Here is a 20,136-nt window from a genome sequence, read left to right on the forward strand (position 1 = left end):
ACAAAGGGATGTAATTCCTGAAGATAGGCACTGCTACCTATCTCGTGCAACTAGTCTACAAGGTCAGATACTAGTGCAACTAAATCATAAGATGCTGCTACTGCATCTTAGGCCAAGGGAGGTGAGATCTAATTACGAGCTATATTCGTTAAGAAGTCGAGTAGTCGCCCTACTATAACTCTCTCTCTTGAGGACCGATTTGTCAAACTTAGGGAAATTGTGAATTGCCAAGAAGCAAATTGACCAGCCGAGGGCGACGAGATTGTCCAAGATCTATTTTACAAGGAGACCTAAGGTAAGGATAATTAGAGTCAGTAGGGCACAAACCCTAACCCAAAGAAAAAGGGGAAAACAAGCAACCTTGCTTCCCAAGCCCTTGGAATCTTGCCAAGTTGTGAACGACCTAGGATCGAATGTTGGGAGCATTCGGGAAGAAGGAATCACACCTTAGCAGTTGGTCATACGAACACCCGCTTAAATGATCGTGATTGTACACTTAGGTACATTGTTTGAACTTATTTGCTCAAGGAACTAATTCAAGGCAAAACACTTAATGCTTCAGGTTAAAAGCATGGAGGGAGAGGCAGGTTCAATTACCTCCGACTGCCTACCTGGCCCTATCCAAGAGGGTTGTTAGCCGCGCCGGTACATGGACCGAACCCGCCGCGAGAGGTCTCTCTGTGGGTGCTGCTTGGAGCGAGAGGATGCTTGGTGCCAGGGGAGGCTCTGGCTGTAAATTCCTTGCCTCTGGATCCTGCACAAGAGGCCGACGTGACTCGAGATGGGATCTCGAGGCCCGTGTACTAGTCTACGGGCGAAACTTGGAGCAGCAATCCTGTTGATTGCTGGGATAGCCTTTGGGCAAGATACTTGAGGCCGACGTGACTCGAGATGGGATCTCGAGGCCCGTGTACTAGTCTACGGGCAAAACTTGGAGCAGGAATCCTGTTGATTGCTGGGATAGCCTTCGGGCAAGATAATTGATGTATCCTAGGACTATGATAAATAAAGATCATATATTAGAAAAAGGAACTTTCTTGACATTGTTTTTGTGTCAGTGCCTAAGTTACATGAAGGAACCTGTGTTTAAATTGATTAATTAAGGAAGCTGCCTTTGCATGTCAAACATAATGTCAAACATAATGTGGTAGGTAATTAGATAACTAAGGAACCCGAGGAAAGTGCGGTGGATGCGACTTCGGTCCGTCCTATGGAAGGGTGGTCCCGATTAGCTCGGATTTTTTCTCAAAGGACGTGATAACAAAACTGTGAAGACCTAGAGTCGGTAGAGTTAGAATCCCGAGTTATGCTGTTTTAGGGGAGCGGAATGGGACTATGCCTTATGGGAAGAGAGGTTGAGCTTCGTATCCCTCTCGTTTCCCATTCTCCATGAACCAAGTGCAGCATAAATCCACTTCGACTCTGTTGGTCCTATGCAAAGTGGTTCATTTGGAACTCGACGCTAGCTACTTCCTAGAGACTTGGCTGATAGGAAAGAAACCCTGACTTTAGGCTGTGACTTCAAGCCAGTCCTAAGTGGGAACGGCCAGATACTTCCACTTCGGGGTAGACTCGGGAAGACCTAGATCGCAAACCTTGTGACATTCCTTGTGAGTGCCAAGTGGTGCTTTCTAGACTCCCCTCCCGCCGATAGGCTGCTAAGACTTGTCCCACAAGTAGTCAAACGGACACGTTACATAGCATGAAATACTCAATTTCACATAGTAAGTCACTGCTATATACTCCAAATATACCCCAAGACTGAAGCTTATTTAGTCACTTTATGCTTTGCCTATTGGCCATGGATGCTTCTCGGGTGTTTCATATGACTATTGGGATATGAATGAAGGTTGGAAATTGCTTTGGACGGTTCCAGAATGTATTTTGAGCCTTGTTTGAGCTCTGTATTGGTTTGCATTTACTTGACATTGGTCTACACTGGCTTGCTTTGTGACAGAGGTCATATCTATGGTCTATGTATGACCTGTTGGTAGATACTTGATGCTTATGTTACCTACACATGCTAGTTATATTGTTTGGACTTGAATGCTACTGGAGCTTTGTTTGGGTTTGACTTTGGATATTATAGAGCTTATTTTGGTCTTGCTTTGGCTCATCGGAGATTGATTGGGATTGTCTCATGACATTGGATGCTATCATTGGATACTTGACCGCTCATATGCTTTGGAAATCTTACTGATGTATGATCTTGGATACTCCATCATGGTGCTCTTATATGCTTTGTTTGAGCTTATTTGCTTGACACTTACGGCTTTTGTGCCAGTGGGAGCATCTTTGTACGCTTATCAGACATTGAGTAGTGTGGGTTATGCATATTGAGCTTTTGGATCTTTGAGACCGGGATCTCCTCATGGATGATGTATGGTTGATATACCTTGGTCAGTGTAGATGTACTTGGGCTGATTCGACTTTGTATTCACTAAGTAGGTACCGACTTGTGTCAGGTCTTGGCAGTGGTATGTACATTTTGCCCTATTGATTGGGGGGTGTACCGACTTTACTGACGAACTTTGTCTGATATGCTTGGGTGTTGGCTCATGTCAGTTTAACTGTTACATGCTTGTTTATGCCCTCTTGATGTTGGTTTTGCATTAATAGTCAGTGGTTGACTTGGAATATTGTTTTTTTCCTACTGCAAACACTCATTGTACACTGCTGCAATTTATTACAACAAGCAAATATCTCCGAACTGTGATGTATTTTTCAAGTTAAATCATCTTGGTTTGATGTACTTTTGATGATACATGGTGGGCATCATCATTAAATACTCATTTCTCGCCATTTTTCCTTTTGTCATTTTCCACAGTTTACATCAAGTAGTTTTGAACTATTTGCACTGTTTTAGCTTTTAGTATGGCATCTTCTTCCACTAACAGTGCTATCTTCAACATCACTAAGCTTGATGGTATGAATTATGTTTATTGGAGGAGCCAAGTTTGGTAGGTATTGGTGTAGAAATCGCAGAATAAAGCCAATAAGGTTGAGTGGAGAGTAGCCTGAAACTATGACTAATGACGAATGGATGGAGCTTGATGAGTTATGCAAGTCCACCCTCATCTTGTCTCTCATGGAACATGTGCAGCATTAGAATGTGGTTGAGGAAGCATAGAGTGCTTGGCAGTTTTGGGATAAGATCAAGAACCTCTATGGCAAACAAAGTCCTGCAAGTCAAATGTATTGACTGAAACAGCTTATGGATCTCCACATGAAAGAGAATGTGACTATGTCTCTGAGCTAGTTTCATGCTATTCTTAAGAACTTGGTTTCGCAGGGCATTGATTTCAAAGAGGATGTCACTCTGTTGTTCTTGCTTGGGACTCTTAATGAGTCTTGGGATGTATTCTGCATTGCCTTATGTGCTTTTACCACTACTCTAAAGCTATCTGATGTTGAGAGCTCTCTTCTGTAGGAAGAGATAAATTGAAAGAATTTGGATGCCTCTCATGCGTCTCATGCTTTAATAGTTAGAGGCCGATATGATGGAAATGCAAAGAATGACCGTTGTAATGGCCGTGGATGGGATTTGCAAAAATCTCAGTCGCATGGCAAGTCACGTAGTAAGTCTTGTGGGAGAAATTCAAATCCGGCTTGTCATAATTGTGGGGAGAAAGGCCACATAAGGCCACAGTGTCATGAATTGCACAGTGAAAGGTGCAAAGACAAGGGGAAAGAGAAAGTGTAGGAAAAGTCTTCTGAGCACAACATAGTACCTACTAAGTCAAGTGTTAAAATTGAAGAGATCAATGTTATGCAGCCCAATCGTGATGGGGATTATATCCTTGCAACAGCTTCATCTAGTGCTTCGCAAATGATAGAGATACGCTCTATGTATGCACAATGTTGGCTCTTGGACTCAGATGCATCCTTTCATGTGACACCTTGCCTAGAGTAGTTCCATTCATACCGTTCTATTTTAGGTACCTGCATTGACACGTAGTCTCATCTCCATTGGACAGCTCAATAACACAAGATACCATGTATCTTTTGGAGACTCTGCATGGAAGATTACTCATGGTAGGCTTGTGCTTGTGAGAGGTGCCAAGGCTCGTAGCCTTTACCCCTTAGTTGTTTTTGGATCTACAATTGATCATGCTTTGTCTATGGGGTCTTTATCTCATGTATCTCTTTGGCATGCCCGTTTGGGGTACATGTCTATTAAGAAAATGAAAATGCTTTCTGGTTTGCAGTACTTATACCCCTTGACTATTCTCATTTTGATTATTGTGATCATTTTCTTTATGGCAGGCGAACTAGGTCTACGCATAAGAAGTCTGGTAAGTACGCATGAGTGAGCCCTTGGCTTTGCTTCATTCTGATGTCGGTGGGCCCATGTCTTGTTAGTCTATGGGTGGTGCGAAGTATTTTGTTACTTTTATAGATGATTTTTCACATAAAGTATGGGCTTATCCCATAAAGCAGAAGTCTGATGTATTGGCAATTTTTTAGACATGGCTTGCTTTGGTAGAAAACCAGTTTGGGCATAGGCTAAAATGCCTTAGGACAGATAATGGGGGTGAATATGTATCACGTTCTTTTGAGAAATTATGTGATGAGAGGGGTATTAAGCATCAGTTGATCGCCCCTTACACCCTTCTCAGAATGGTATGGCTAAGCGGATGAATAGGACAATCCATGAAAGGGTTCGCAGTATGCTTAGGCATGTAGGCCTGCCCTAGCACTTTTGGACCGAGGGAGTTATGATTGCCGTGCATATCATTAATAGATTGCCCTGTAGTGGCATTGATTTTCAAGTTGCAAAGGAGGTATGGACAAGAAAGCCTCCCTCTTATATGCATTTACGTGTCTTTGGATGTGAGACATTTTTCCATATGCCCAAGGACAAGCGTAACAAGCTAGATCCTAAGAGTGTTAAAATGTATATTCCTTGGTTATGGAGATGTAGGAGATATGGGTTACCATCTATGGAATCCCCAAGCGTGGAAAGTCATCCGCAGCCATGATGTAGTCTTCCATGAGGACAGGATGCATAGGCAGCTTGAGAGAGTCATGGAGATACGCATGATTATATTTCAAGAGAAGCCATGAGCTCCCACACAACTAGCTGGATAGCCTACAGTAGTAGCAGATGCTCATGGATAGGGTGTTGGACAAAATGTTGGGCAAGTAGCAGAGCCTGCAATGCAATGTTCTACTAGAGATAGACGCCCACCTGACAGATTTGAGCCCTCCATGCACTATATCTTGGTTACAGAGGCAAGAGAGCCTCTCACCTATGATGAGGCTATGTTCAGGGTAATAGTCACTCATGGGAGAGGACTATGCAGTCTAAGATAGACTCCTTGCATAAGAATATGACTTGGGATTTGGTTTCCTTGCTTGCTAGCAAGAAGGCTCTTCCATGCAAGTGGGTGTACAAGTTGCAAAAAGTACCCCTAGGACACCCCAAGCCAGCATACAAGGCTAGATTGGTAGCAAAGGGTTTTAAGCAGGAGCATGGTGTTGAGTTTAATGAGATTTACATGGAATAGCCTAAGGGCTTTGTAGAGCTTGGCAGGGAGCACCTAGTGTGTAGGTTGAAGAAAAGTCTTTATGGCTTGAAGTAGGCACCTAGGGAATGGTACCATAAGTTCGATGCTTTTATGCAGTCATAGGGATATAGTCGTAGTACTATGGATCCGTGCTTGTACATGAAGAAAGCCCGCAATGGATCTTTGCTTATTTTGGTACTCTATGTGGATGACATGCTATTAGCAGGGAAATCTCATGATGAGCTAGATGCTCTTAAGGCTCAGCTTAAGAAGAGCTTTGAGATGAAGGATCTGGGACATGCCTCTCATATACTTGGTATGCACATTAGATGCGACAGGCATCAAGGACTCTTCTACTTGTCATAGAGAGAGTACATTCATAAAGTCCTTAAGCACTTTTGCATGCAGGACGTGAAGCCTATTGGCTATCCGTTACCTTCTTATGTGAAGGTATCACAGGTCGATTGTCCACAAACAGGTGAGCAGAGGGCTGAGATGGCCAAGATTCCCCATGCATCTGTAGTGGGTAGTCTTATGTATGCCATGATAGCCACTCGTCGAGATATTGCTTTTGCAGCTAGTGTTGTGGCACGCTATATGGCTACTCATGGCAAGAAGCATTGGGATATCCTAAAGGGTATCATGAGATACATGAAGGGCACTGCTGATATGTGCATATGCTATGGCAACTAGGATACATGAGTCATGGTGTACAATGACTCTGATTATGTAGGATATGCAGATAGTAGAAAGTCCACTTCTGGCTATGTGTTCACTTATACTGGAGGTGTTGTTTCATGGATGTCCAGGGTGCAGAAATGCACGACCCTTTCTACTACAGAGGCTGAGTATGTTGCAGCCAATGAGGCTTGCAAGGAGGCCATTTGGTTGGGTCATTTGGTTCATGACCTTGGTATTGATGCTATCCCTACCCTGCATTTGGATTCTATGAGTGCTATTCAATTAGCAAAGAATTCTGATCTTCCATGTGAAGATGAAACACATTGAGGGGAGGTATCACTTCATACGTGGGGTCGTTGAGGACAAGTTTGTTGACCTTGTCAAGATCTTGATGGCGGGACCAGAATCCTACATATCTGCTCACCAAAAGCCTCTCTATGGAGCGCTTTGCCTTCCTCAGGAGATTGATGGGCATGACATCTTTTCTAATCTTGTTGTACATGTGTACATGTTGTATTGTCTTTTCTTTTTCTTTTTCACTTCTCACTAGGGAAAATTCACCTTTGAGTGGGAGGTTATTGGGGATAAAGGTGCCTTCGCCTAGCCACCCATGTATTACTACACTGGCTGTGCCTATGCCTGCACATTGCAGGCAGTGGGTGACCATCACCGTCACTTCATTCTTTATTCTTTTAGTGACAAATGAATAAAGGGAAGGCCAGTCACACATTGTGACCATTGGAGTTTTCACATTGTGACTCTCTCTCTCTCTCTCTCTCTCTCTCTCTCTCTCTCTCTCTCTCTCTCTCTCTCTCTCTCTCTCTCTCTCTCTCTCTCTCTCTCTCTCTCTCTCTCTCTCTCTCTCTCTCCTACCATAGCTCTCCCGTGCAAGCTTCGATCCTTCTCACCTTTCACAAAAGTCATGCAAATGCCCAAACAAAAAGGATCCCCTTACTTCAAATTTGAAGAGTTTAAGGGTGCTATATCATAGATTTTTACATGATTCTTTATTTGTAAGAGTATCATTAAACTGAAGATTATTGTGGGCTTTCAATTCTCACCCCTAAACTAGAAGCCCAGTTAGTGGGTATATTATGTGTGCTATATGCATCCCCAAGTTTGGTACGTGATTGGGTGGCTCAATGAGAGGGGGGGATGGACTTGCTAGTTGATGCTTGAAGTTTCTACCTACAAAAAAGGTGTAAGATGGGCTTGAACCCACCAATTTCCCAATAAAATTTCTCATTTTCTAAATAAATCGAATCTACACTTGCAACTCATCACTTGATCACCTCTAGCCTTGGCAAAGAACTAGTAAAAGGCATTATTCATCCTACTAACCTTTTGGGCATGCATTGGCTACATGACGTGTTTTGTCCCCATTAGATTTGTTTGGCATGTCCAACAAACAAAACATTGATCAATTGATCATGGTCAAAGTGCTCTCAACATGGTTGTATAGTGAACCAAATATTAAACTATTTTATTTGGACAATCAACCAAGCTCTTTCTCCAAGCTAAATATCAAATAATGATGGCTATTGGCAACACTATTTTGTGAAGGCTAAAGTCAAAGAAGGTCAAAGTAAAGTCAAAGTGCAAGTATTGGCTACTACTTTTTGGAAGGATTATAATTTTGTGGAGTTTCATTGTATTATTTTGAGCACTTGTATATTATTGTTGTACTCATGGACATTAGATTATCATGGATATGTTATTTTGTGAGAGCTCGGCTCACTCCCATGCACATTGTATTTATCTCTCGCAGTTGTATTTATCACATTTGCAACTGTTGTGTGGGTTGCGCATATGTATTTGTGATTAGATTGTCATAGGCTTGGTCTATTTAGGCTAAGGTTTAAGCATGCAATAAGGATTGCATGAAGAGGCAGCCCTAGCTTTCATCATTGAAGCTTGTTCTCTTCACCTCTTGCTTGGACTTGTCTTAGGCTTGTGTAGGCCTATTGTAGGTCTTCATTGGGCTCTTGTTTATCCCCTACCCACCCTGATTTGGCCCCTCAAGTACAGCAGCATGATCACGTTTTATTTGCGCTTGTTTGCAAAAATGGCTCAAAAATCACTCTTTTTGTCATATCTTGGGCATTCGAAACTCGATTCAGGCAAGGTTTTGGCATGCTTTAGATGCGATGGTGATGTCGAATTTGCCAAATTCTAATGATAAAATATTCTGAAACAGATTTCAGATCTGAGACATCATGTATTTGTATGCTTATGGCTTATGTGATGCTTCTACTAATGTCTATTGATACCGGATCACTTATGGATGTTATGCCTCTTATGTGAGACGCATTTGGAGTTGATTTAGCTCAATCATTGATTATTCTGAACAGTCCCAGATCTGGCCAAAACACGATAGAACTTATCTCTTGAAGTCTATGTTTATCGGGATTGATTACTATATTGATGCCCGGATGATGTCTACATGTATGGAGATGCTATGTTAATGGATTGCCATTATTTTGGTACTGATTTAAGGCCTGAAATACTTAGTCTGGAGCAGTGAATGTCTGCTAAGCTGAAGCTATTCTACTCATGTATGCGTATGCCTATGCTATTAGGGTCATGTCTTGGAGATGTATATTGATGTATTGACCATTGGGGATCGGAAAAGAGTTTGAAATTACTTCTTAATCATCGATTAAGCTTGAGATCCACTTTCCATAGCATTTGGATATTTATCTTGGATATATCTTGGCACTTATCGGTCTATGCTTGACCACTTTGGACATGCACTTATGCTCATGTCACCTACCTATGTCAGCTATATTGTTTGAGCTTGGATGCTATTGGAGCTTTACTTGGGTTTGAAATTCAATTGTCTGGAGCATACTTTGGAGATTTATTGGCTTGTCAAAGTTTATTTTGGGATATACTTGATGTCTATGGATGCTACATATGAATGTCACACCGCCTCTATATCCGGGATGTCTCATTAATGCTTGATCTTGGACACTTGTCACTGGTGCTTGTACATAATTTGTTCAAGCTTTGTTGCTTGATATTTATGGCCTTTGTGCTAGTGGGAGCGTATTTGGATGCTTGACAGACATTGAACAGGCAGTCTATGCAATTTGAGCTTTTGAGACTATTTGGGATTTCTTACCCTTTGGGATGATGCATGGTTCATATGTCTTGGTTTCTTTCGATGCTTATGAGTTGACTCTTTGACTTGGGTCCCTTTCCTTATGAGCTGACACCTACTTGTGTCAAGTCTTGGTAGTGGCAAGCACACTTTGCTTTGTTGACTGGGAGGTGTGCCTACTCACTGGCAAATATTTCATGACATGTTTGGGTATTGGATTCATGCTTATCGATTGTCATATGCCTCTGTTATGGCCACATGATGCTGGTTTTGGTCTTGGCAGTATATGTTTGACTTGGGATCTGCTTCTAGCACAGTTAGCTCTCATTTACTGAAATCTATCATTTATTATAGTAAGCTGAAATCTGCAAATTTTGAGCACTTCTATGAGGGTAATGCTTACTATTTGATGTTATCTTGGTCATATTTGGTGGACAGGTGCTTCTCTAGGTGAAATCCACCCTTTCAGCTAGTTTTAGTAGTGATTTTAGTGCATTTTCTGCTAATTACAACCACCTGCAATTTTACCTTTTTGCTTTGATTTGGGACAGTATGGCTGGTCATTTGAAAGACACAACTCTCTTTAACATTGCCAAGTTGGATGGTACCAACTATGGGTATTGGAAGTCCCAAATATGGCAAGTTTTGGTACAGAAGTTGCAAATTAAACCCTTGAGTTTCAAAGGTGTCAAACCTGAGGATATGGATGATGATGTTTGGATGGAAGTTGATGAGCTATGCAAGTTTATAATTATTTTGTCACTCTTAGAAGAGGTCCATCATAATGTTATTGAAGATGAGAGTCAGAGTGCATGGGATTTATGGGATAAAATTCAGGAGCTTTATGCGCAGTAGAATCCTCCATCATCGCATGAAGGAGGGTTCATCCCTATCATCTCATTTCAGTCAGTTTCATGCTATCATGGAGAATCTGTTGTCATAGGGTATTGATTTCAACGATAACTTGCACCCGTTATTTCTGCTTGGCACCCTTCCTAAATCATGGGATGTATTCCGTACTGCCATATGCATGAACAAGCTTGATGGGCTGAAAATCAAAGATGTTGAGAGTGCTTTATTGACTGAGGAAATCAACAAGAGAAACAATGATGCTTCCCACTCTTCACATGCATTGACCATTAGAGGTGGCAGAAATGTCAGGCATGATAATGATCATAAGGGCAGGGACTCTCAGAAGTCCAGGTCCAAGTCTCCTGGTCGCAGTAAGTCCCGTGGATGGAAGTCTGGTCTTACCTGTCATTATTGTGGGAAAGCAGGACATATTAGGCCGCGGTGCCATAAAATGCGTGATGATAAGCTCAAGGAAAATGGAAATGATAAAGTGGAGGAAAAGTCTTCCGAGTGCAGCATAGTACCTACAAAGTCTAGTGTGAAGATAGAAGAGGTTAATGTCATGCAAGCCACTGATTCAGATGATGATTACATACTTGCAGCTTATTCATGCAATGCCTTACAGACTTCTGAGATACATTGTATGTATGTGAAGTGCTTGCTCTTGGATTCGGATGCATCATTTCATGTGACACCTTGTAGAGATTGGTTTCATACCTATCGTACTATGTTTGGCTCTGTGCAACTTGGTGATGACAGGTCTCTTGATATTGTGGGCATTGGAGATGTTAGGCTGCAGTTTCCTTTTGGCAGCTCTTTTGTTTTACATGATGTACGCCATGTGCCTGCGTTGATACGCAACCTTATGTCAGCTGGACAGCTTGATGATGCAGGATATTTTGTGTCTTTTGGAGACTCTGCATGGAAGATTACTTGTGGCAAGTTTCTACTTGCAAGAGGTGCCAAGCTTTGCAACCTCTATCCCTTACTTGTATTTGGAGCTACATTGGATCATATTTTGTCTGTGGGTTCTATTCCCCATGTATCCCTTTGGCATGCTCGTTTGGGGCATATGTCTCTTAAAGGAATGAAAATGCTCTGTGCTTTGCAGTATCTTCCGCCTTTTGACTCTTTGCATTTTGATTCTTGTGATCATTGTTTGTATGGCAAGCAGACTAGAAATATACATAAAAAGTCTAGTAAGAAATGCATGGGTGAGCCCTTGGCTCTTGTGCACTCAGATGTATGTGGGCCCATGCCTTGTCAGTCACTTGGTGGGGCAAAGTACTTTGTTACTTTCATAGATGATTACTCACATTTAAGGTTTGGGCTTATCCCATAAAGAGAAAATCCGATGTCTTAGACACATTTCAATGTTAGCTTGCATTGGCAGAAAACTGGTTTGGGAAAAGGCTAAAATGCCTAAGATCAGATAATGGGGGTGAGTATGTATCACGTGCTTTTGAGCAATTTTGTGATGAGCGGGGTATTAAGCGTCAGTTGACCGCCCCTTATACCCCACCCCAGAATGGTATGGCTGAATGCATGAACATGACCATTCATGAAAGGGTCTATAGCATGCTTATTCAGGCTGGCTTACTGCAACACTTTTGGGCTGAGGCAGTTACTATTACAGTGCATCTCATTAACCGGTGGCCTAGCAATGGCATTGACTTTCAAGTTGCAGAGGAAGTATGGGCAGGCAAACCCCCCTCTTATGATCATTTGCATGTCTTTGGCTGTGAGGCATTCTACCATGTGCCCAAGGACAAACACAATAAGCTGGATCCTAAAAGTGTCAAATGCATTTTCATTGGCTATGGAGATGCAGGAGAGATGGGTTACCAACTATGGGATCCACAGGCGCGGAAAGTGATCTACTGCCATGAGGATAAAATGCATATGCAGCCTGAAAAAGTGGTTGAGGTACGCAGAGTTATCTTTCAAGAGGAGCCATCTGCTCGCTCCACGGCCAACTAGACAACATGTAGCATCATCTGATACTTATGGCCCAGATGTTAGACATACTAATGTTAGACCGGATGTCGGTCAAACAGTAGAGCCTAGGTTGAGGCATTCTACTAGAGATAGATAACCTCCTGACCATTTTGCGCCCTTTATGGATTATGTACTGGTTACAGATGCAGGAGAGCCTCTTACTTATGATGAGGCTATGCACAGGGGTGATTGTCACTCTTGGGAGAGGGCTATGTAGTCTAAGCTTGAATCATTGCATAAGACTAAGACTTGGGATTTGGTTTCCTTGCTTCAGGGTAAGAAGACTTTGCCATGCAAGTGGGTGTACAAGTTGAAAAGTACCCCTGGATACCCTAAGACGGCATACAAGGCTCGATTGGTTGCTAAGGGTTTTAAGTAGGAGCACCGTGTTGACTTTGATGAAGTCTTTTCTCCTGTGGTCAAGATGACCGCCCTACGATTAGTCTTGGCCTTGGTTGCACAGCTTGACCTGGACTTATACTAGATGGATGTCAAGACGGCTTTTCTACATGGGGACTTGCATAATGAGATTTACATGGAGCAGCCTAAGGGCTTTGCAGACCCTAGTAGGGAACACCTAGTGTGCAAGCTAAAGAAGAGTCTACATGGCTTGATGCAGGCACCTAGGGAATGGTACCATAAGTTTGATGCATTCATGCAGTCACAGGGCTACAGCCACAATGCTATGGATCCATGCTTGTACACGAAGAAAGCCCGTGACAGTTCTTTACTGATTTTGGTACTCTATGTGGATGACATGCTTCTAGCAGGGACAACTCATGAGGAGCTAGATGCTCTTAAGGCTCAGCTCAAGAAGAGCTTTGAGATGAAAGATCTAGGATAGACCTCTCATATACTTGGTATGTGCATTACGCGCGATAGATCTTAGGGACTACTCTATCTGTCCACACAGAGAGTACATTCATAAAGTCCTTGAGCACTTCCGCATGCAGGATGTTAAGCCTATTGGCTGTCCATTACCTTCTCATGTGAAGATTTCACAGATTGATTGTCCGCAGACAGATGAGCACAAGGCCAAGATGGCCAAGATTCCCTATGCATCAGCCGTGGGCAGTCTTATGTATGCCATGATAGCCACCCATCCAGATATTGCTTTTGTAGTTGGGGTTGTGGCATGCTATATTGCTACACCTAGCAAGAAACATTGGGATGCCGTGAAGGGTATCATGAGGTACCTGAAAGGCACAGTAGATATGTGTCTTTGTTATGGCAGCCAAGATACAAAAGTCGTGGGGTACACTGACTCTAATTATGCAGGACATGCAGATAGTAGGAAGTCCACTTCTGGCTATGTGTTCACTTATGCTAGAGGGGCTATCTCTTGGATGTCCAAGGCGCAGAAGTATACATCTCTTTCTACTACAGAGGCCGAGTATATTGCAGCCACAGAGGCTTGCAAGGAGGCTATCTAGTTAGGCTGTTTGATTGTAGACCTTGGTATGATAGATGCTATGCCTACATTGCATTCCGATTCTATGAGTGCCATTCAATTGGCCAAGAATCCAGTCTTCCATGCGAAGAAGAAACATATAGAGGTGAGGTATCACTTCATTCGTGAGGATTGAGGACAGGTCTGTTGACCTTGTCAAGATTCCGACTGAGAAGAATCCTGCAGGCTTGCTCACGAAAAGCCTCACAACCGAGCGCTTTGCCTTCCTCAAGAGATTGATGGGCATTGGATGAGATGACGTCTTTTTCCTCATCCTATTGTACATATGTACATGTTAAACTGTCTTTTCTTTTTTCTCTCTCATTAGGGTAGATTCGCCTTTAAGTGGGAGGTTGTTGGGGGTAAAGGCACCTCTGCCTAGCCGCCCATGTATTACTACACTGACAGTATCCGCCACTGCACACTGCAGGTGTGGCGGGCGCCCATCACAGCCACTTATTCTTTATTCTTTTGGTGACAGTTTGAATAAAGGAAGGCCCAGCCACACATTATGGTTATTGGAGTTCCCATTTCTTGTCTCTCTCTTTCTTGCTTTTGCTCTCACGCCATAGCTCTCGCGTGCAAGCTTCGATCCTTCTCACCTTTCACCATGATGTAGAAGCTCTATCAATGCAACTATTGAAGCTTTCTATTCTCTTCTTCTATTCTATCATCTTGCCTCCATTGTTGAGAGTGAATGAAAGAGAGAGTAAGAGGTGTGTTGAGTGAGGGACTAAGGAAAGGTGAAGCTCTTTATTGTCTTTTTTCTCTTCTTCTTCTCTATTAGCTTCTCGACTTATTGGTGTGCTTGGTGGTGGATGTGAAGGAGCGATGACATTGGATTGTGTTGATCATGGTTGTGGAACCATCCCTTGAGCCTTCGAGTTTTCAGACTACAATGTAGGAAGGTGAGTTTGTGAGTTCACCATACCTCGAAGCTAGTCTTGTATTCTTTCCTTCTTGGTTTGGATAGAAGGAGGCTTGGTTAGTTAGAGTAGAGTGTTGATAGACAAAGTAAGATATTTTCATTGAAGTGAGTTATAACTTCTACATTAATAGAAGTCCATCCAAAGTCCCAACTATTGGTGTGTTTGGCTCAACATTTTGGTTCTATTGCATTGGGACTAAGGATGATGCAAGTATTGATATTCTCATACTCCTACAGTGTGGTGGAATAGAAGCCTTGTGCATGGGCATGGATGGGATTGATGGGATACTAATCGTTTGCATTTGTGGCTAGCATTTTGAGACCCATATAGCTAGGTTAGGAAGGTTGAATTGGAAGAAACCAATTTGTTGGATTAAGATTGAAGCAATAGGAATTGTTAGGATAGGAAAAAATACAAAACTCAAACAAAAAAACACAACAAAACTTAGAAAAACACAAGAATGCAAAATGTAAAAGTCAAATACAAAACTTAAAACTCAAATTTTTATTGCTTAAGCAAACCATGTGATATTTTCATGGATTGAAGATACATCATGCTTGTTGGGTTGTATGTGTATTGAAGTGAAAGCAACACAAAAATGCAAAACACAAAACCTAAAACTCAAACTTTTCTTACTTAAACAAACTGTGTGACATTATTGTGGATTGAAGATACATCATGCTTGTCATACTTGTTGGGTTGTATGTGTATTTAAGTGAAAACAACATAGAAGCACAAAGCGCAAAACTCAAAACTTAACTCTTTTTACTTGACCAATTCATGTATCAATATTGTAGAAGCAACTTTCTTGTTATGGATGATTGACAATGTGAGCATTGAAGGGAGAAGAGTGAGCAAAAATCAAAAAACTTAATACTTGAAAAACACAAAACACAAAAGGCACGGCAAAAACTCAAAACTCAAACTTCTCTTACATGAAAAATTTATGTCATACTATTGTGGATTGAATGCGCATCATGCTTGTCATAATTCTTTGGTTGTATGTGCATTAAACGAAGGGAAGTGATCAAAACTTTAAAAAACTCAAAACACACAATGCAAGAATCAAATACATTGTTTCATTGTTTGTTTGGTAAGACTTGCACTTGCACCACCTGGGCTTGCTCCACCTAGGTGGCTTTACACTCGCACCACTTGCACTACCCTCCCAACTGGTACCCCCCACCTAGGACTTGCATCACCTAAGGTTTGCATTATCTCAAGGCTTGGACCACCTCACCTAGCACTTACACTTGTACAACCTAGGCTTGCACCACTTGCCTACACTTGTCACTTGCACCACCCACTTGCACCACTAGGTTTGCACCACTTGCACCACTAGGTTTGCACCACTTGCACCACCTCGCCTAGTACTTGCATCACCTAGCACTTATACTTGCACAATCTAGGCTTGCACCACCTACCTACACTTGTCACTTGCACCACCACCAAGGGTTTGTATTATCTCACAACCCACTTAGGACTTGCACTTTTACCACTTAGCTTGCACTTGTACCACCTAGGTTTACACCACTTGCCCTACCCTCACAACTTGTACCATCCACCTAGGGCTTGCACCACATAGGGTTTGCATCATCTCGTGGCTTGCACCACCTCAGCTAGCACTTGCATCACCTAGCACTTATACTGGCATAACCTAGGCTTGCACTTGCACCATCTAGACTTGTACCACCTATCTACATTTGTCACTTACACCACCCACTTGCATCACTTGCACTACCCTCATGTAATATTTCCGCAACGAAATATTAATGACTCTGGACCTCGCACAAAAGTAGTTCAAACTAACCTCCCGCAACAGAAAAGCCTTGGGCTAAGTGCTCCCTCCGTGTGCATCAGCAAACACCAGCCCCGCGTCATGTATAAGAAGCCATGGCTCGAAAACCGCAAGCCCACGCAGGAACACCCCTTCACAAGGAAAAAAAGAAAAAAAAAATGTAATTTTTTTAAAATTAACTCGCTCTCCTTCAGCTGTTGCATGGCGAGGAGAGGGAGTATGAGCATGAGTGAGTGGTGGAGGGGCATGGGGAGGAGACATGCATCTCGCCACTTGTATGGCTACCCCCCTCCCAAGATTGAGGGGAGAGGGGGGGGATTGATTGATCGTGTGCTACCCGTTGCTGCCACCATGGAGGAAGCTACTGCCTTCATCATCACCACCACCACCATCATCATCATCATCATCATCATCAATGTCGTCATCTCCCTCATCGTGATCTTCTTCATCACTCTCTCTCCACGTCATCCCTGTGATACAAAAGCTTGGAAGCTTCTAATTGAAGCCTCCCTAGGCCTAGTTCACCCCGTACCTCCGATTTTCTTAAAACCGTGTCTTGCAAGGCCCAATTTCTGTGCAGGAAAGTAATCTCGACAGAAATGACTTCGTAACGCGTAAGAGAGCCAAGGGGAAGTTGCTGAATCAAAATCTCCTGCGTCAATGGCTCCTAAGCAAAAGCAGAGGAGCACACACGGGAGATTCCACCCAAAGTATGAGAGTGGACAACGCCCCGAATTCAAATACCCAGGTTCTGAGAAATATTTCCACGTGGAAAAGATGCATAAAGCGTGTTTAATTCTCGTAGGGACGTTTTAAATGCATTTACTCATTCGATTTACAAAGTTTAGTGCATATCGAGTATTTGCAATTGCTTGCACTTCCGTGGTCAAGGGTAGTTGTAATTTTGGACGTATAATGCATAAGTAAAAAGATGAAATTGTGCAAAGGCATCCTTGTTGCATCGGGCAAAGGACAAGGCATATAACACGTAATGCACTTATGTAATGTCCAAATAGTCACAATGTATGGAAAGGATTTATGAACCTTGCAAATTGCATGCAATGATAATTACATTTTAGGTTGGGTTAAGTGCTAAAAGGAAGGACTAAATCAATGATGGACTCATGGCATTTGCTCACGCATGGAGTTCTTTTATCAAAGTTTGAATGCATCTTCATTAAAATATTAAAGCATTGAATTCGATGCATCAACGTAGGGTTTATAAGAGTTAGTTCTGAATGTCAATCCTTTAGTTGCATAAAGGCAAAAAAGGTCTATGTTCTCAAAATTGCATGGAATGATGCATCTCACCTATCTTGCAGTTACTTACATCTTTTAGGGAAAAGTACTCGCAAATTTAGAAGAAAGTATTTGCATCTCAAAAAGGAAAGATCATCTTAAATCGTGGTTTGGTTAGATCAATTAAGTAATTCGCATAAATGAGTAGCCTACATGAAATTCATGATTAGTTAGCATATGTTGGTCACCTCAATGTGCTAGGTAGGGTTAAGCTATGTTAAAATTATGCCTAGTATCGCACTTAGGATGCCGATCTAATATTTCCGATCTCAAAGGTCCTACCCACATTCTCGAAATGTTAGGACTATGTAATCACCCATGCAAGAACGATCTAGGGTTCTCACCCTAAGGATCAGTTGACCATATGCTATACTTCCGCAAGGAATCTAGGGTTCTCACCCTAAGGATCAGTTGACCAAATGCTAGACTTTCGCAAGGAATCTAGGAACCCTAGGGCCAAAACATTTATCGGCCTATTAGGGTTAGGTTTTGGATTGGGTCAAGAAGACTCCCAAGCCCTTATCTTGATCAAAGGTATTCTTGATCAAGAAAGACCGTACGAAAAAAAGATATAATCCCATAAGTCAGATACTGACACCTATCTCATGCAACAAGTTGCAACGTCGTATGATCTTGTGTCTAAATCACAAAATAGTTTTGCCACTCCTTAGAACAAGTTTGGCAAGTTCTAATTACAAGTCTAATTTTCTAGAGGATGAGTAGTCATCCTACCACATTAATCTTCCTTGGGACTGATTTGCCAAGCTAAGGGAGTTATGAATTTGCCAAGAAAACAATTGACCCAACCAAGTTAGGGCGACGAGATTGCCCAGGATTTATTGACCTTAATACAAGGAAACCTAAGGTATTGACAATTCGAGTCAATAGGGTATAAACCCTAACCCAAGGAAAGAGGGTAAACAAGCAACTTAGCTTACGAAACCCTTGGGATCTTGCCAAGTCGTGATTAATCTAGGATCGAATGCTGGAGGCATTCGGGGAGAAGGAATCACACCTTCGCAGTTGGCCGTACAAACGACCACTAGAATGTTCTTGATTGTACACTTAGGTGCACTGTTTGTACTTCTTGCTCAAGGAACTAATTCCGGAAAAACATCTAATGCTTCAGGTTAAAAGCTTGGAGGGAGAGGCAGTATCAGTTACCTCCGATTGTCTGCCTGACCCTATCCAAGGGGGTTGTTAGCCACGCCGGGTACGTGGACCGAACCCGTCGCGAGAGGTCTCTCTGTGGGTGCTACTTGGAGCAGGAGGATGCTTGGGTGCCAGGGGAGGCTCTGGCCGTAAATCCCTTGCCTCCGGATCCTGCACAAGAGGCCGACGTGACTCAAGATGGGATCTTGAGGCCCCCATACAAGTCAACGGGTGAAACTTGGAATAGCGATCCCTGTGGATTGCTGGGTTAGCCTTCGGGCGGATTTATTTGATGTATTCCAAAGACTAATAAATAAAGATCAAATGTTGAAAAGGAACTTGCTTGACATTGTCTTTCTATGTCAGTGCCTAAGTTACGTGAAGGAACCAGTGATTAATTGGTTAATTAAGGAAGTTGTTTTTGCTTGTCAAACTAAATGTGGTAGATAATTAGATAACTAAAGCAACCCGAGGAAAGTGTAGTGGCCGGGAACTTTTCTCAAAGGATTTGACAGCGAGGCAACAATGACTTAGAATCAATAAAAGCTAGAGTCTCGATTTGTGCTATTTTAGGGGAATGGAATGGGACTATGCCTTACGGGCAGAGAGGTTGAGCTTCGCATCCCTCTCGTTTCCCATTCTCCTCGAACCAAGTGCAGTATAAATCCTCTTCGACCCTGATATTTCTGCGTAAAGTAGTTTGTCTCGGGCTCGACGCTAGCCACCTTCTAGGAACTTGACCATTAGGGAGACCCTGATTCAGGTCGGTCCTAAGCGGGAAGGACCGGAATGCTTCCGCTTCGTGGCAGACTCGGAAAGACCTAGATTGCAAACCCCGTGTCATTCCTTGGGAGTGCCAGGCGGCGCTTTCTAGACTATCTTCCCGATGGGCTGCTAAGACGTGTCCTACAAGTGGATAGGGGGGACACGTTATAGTTGGTATCAAAGCCAACCAACGGAATCTAATATTTACAAGGAATCTTAATGTGGGGAAGTAGAGCATAGTTGCCGTTAAGAACATTTCCTTACTTACTTATGGATGCTGGCCTACAAAATCGTGAAGCGTGGAACAAATTCTTGGTGTTCCAGTTTATGTTTATGACTTCAATGCATGCTTCGAATTATCGACGGAGGCTAGGCATGATGAATATTCTAAACCGTATCTATAATCCTTCACCCCTGTACATGAAATGGAGATGGACAGGTGAATCAGGAATATATTACATAGCGGCCCACCGACTTGCGTACCTTCAGACCAACTTGAAGAGAATCAAGTGGATGGAAGATTTAAAGATCATGAAGCTGTACATCTTTGTTGAGGCTCATGTAAATACAACCCTACATGTCGGCGGTTGAAAAGTCAA

The sequence above is a fragment of the Lygodium microphyllum genome, chromosome 26, assembly GCF_053477565.2.
Source record: "Lygodium microphyllum isolate KBCC chromosome 26, Lygodium_microphyllum_v1.1.10, whole genome shotgun sequence".
Lineage (NCBI taxonomy): Eukaryota > Viridiplantae > Streptophyta > Polypodiopsida > Schizaeales > Lygodiaceae > Lygodium > Lygodium microphyllum.